The 1,452-nt window shown below is 38.2% G+C and overlaps 1 protein-coding gene across 1 annotated transcript in view; it reads left to right on the plus strand.

Annotated features, from left to right (window-relative positions):
- Positions 1 to 1,452, plus strand: part of LOC119591757 (protein shuttle craft-like) — a gene marked incomplete in the record, with an annotated part of 34,744 nt that overhangs the window by 20,890 nt on the left and 12,402 nt on the right.

The following is a 1,452-nucleotide window of genomic DNA, read 5'->3' on the forward strand; positions in this document are numbered from 1 at the left end:
TTTCCCCTTTAACCGCAAAAAAGCACTAAGGGCTCCAGCATGGCCATGGTCATCCTGTTCAGCCCGCGGAGGGGATTCCACACACGCACTCGAAGGCGCAAGGCTGAACGGGAGAAGAAGACACAGCCTTTTCTAATCTTTAATGATAATTTCCACGGCCTCAACCACGGCCTGAGCGGAGTTGCCAGATGCACGCCGTTTGCTCCGGATAAGGTCATTTTTTCTGATTATGGTCGCTTTTGGGCTTAGCTTTGGGGATTTGGGGGTTTTGTGCTAATTGGAAGATTTGGACAGCAAGAATAATATTTTCATGGACTTTGAGTCGGATTTCATATTTTATGAATGGATGTTTTATTTCTGTAATGAATGCTTTTATGTGAGTTTGTAGTATTTTTTAAAAATATGTTTTGGTGCTTAACCAAGATGCATTATGTTAATGAGAATGGTAGAGTTGACTATTATATGTATGAAGAAGGATTGCGTAATGGTATAGATATCTCGAGTATCATAAATAAAGAGTATACACAATTAAATATTTGAAATTATTAAACATTTTGACAAGCGTAAAAACACATCAAAACAATGATATCGTTTGTATAAGAGCATTTGTCCAGTCCTTGCTTTCAGTTGTGCAATCATGATTAGACAAACGATTCCTGAAAAATAACCATCTTTTTTCTGGAGACCGAGGGCATTCGAATTTCATTTTAATTTTGCTACTACGTACAAGAAAGCTTAAAACCATTCAGAAAAATACCAAACATCTACGAATGACATAAGTTTGAAGCGGAGACACTGTGGTAGCATATCTAATGAAACGGCTTTATGATCATTTTCACCCTAGTTCGAATGCGCATTGTTACGATGTGTGGCCAGAGGACTTGCGTTCCCTTCACCCTCTCAACTAACGAATTATATTCAAAGACATGTATGGGGAAAAGACAAACTCGTAATCAAGATACGCTGGAGACTTGGTATTTTCTGCGATAATCTGATATTCTCCCATTTTAACGTTGAGGTTGCTGTCGAGCGGCTTCATTTTCCATGTTTGATCTCTGAGTTCCTTCATGTTCAAAAAATTCAAAATGTCGTGGTTATCGAGACGACGATTGCGACATAACTGTGGATTTGTTCACGGAAGAGAGGCCCAGAAGTAGGTGTTTCAGTTATTGTTCTGTAACATATAATTTGTAGGTATAAGATTGGAATAAACTAATGACCAGTACCGGTAGCCGGCTTATAGTAAACAAATATACAACAATTCTGATCTCTTACAGAGGTTAACTTTTTACTGTTTCAGAACTATCACCTACTGCCAGCTGGTTTTAGAGAGTGCTGTGTATTTGCTTTAATGTCCTAGAAAAAGAGCAGAAAGGAAATTTTAATACTTCCATTTGGTAAATCTTTACAGTATAGACCCACTTGCCAGAGATTAAGTCCCCAACTTCATGT

The sequence above is a fragment of the Penaeus monodon genome, chromosome 29, assembly GCF_015228065.2.
Source record: "Penaeus monodon isolate SGIC_2016 chromosome 29, NSTDA_Pmon_1, whole genome shotgun sequence".
Classification (NCBI taxonomy): Eukaryota; Metazoa; Arthropoda; class Malacostraca; order Decapoda; family Penaeidae; genus Penaeus; species Penaeus monodon.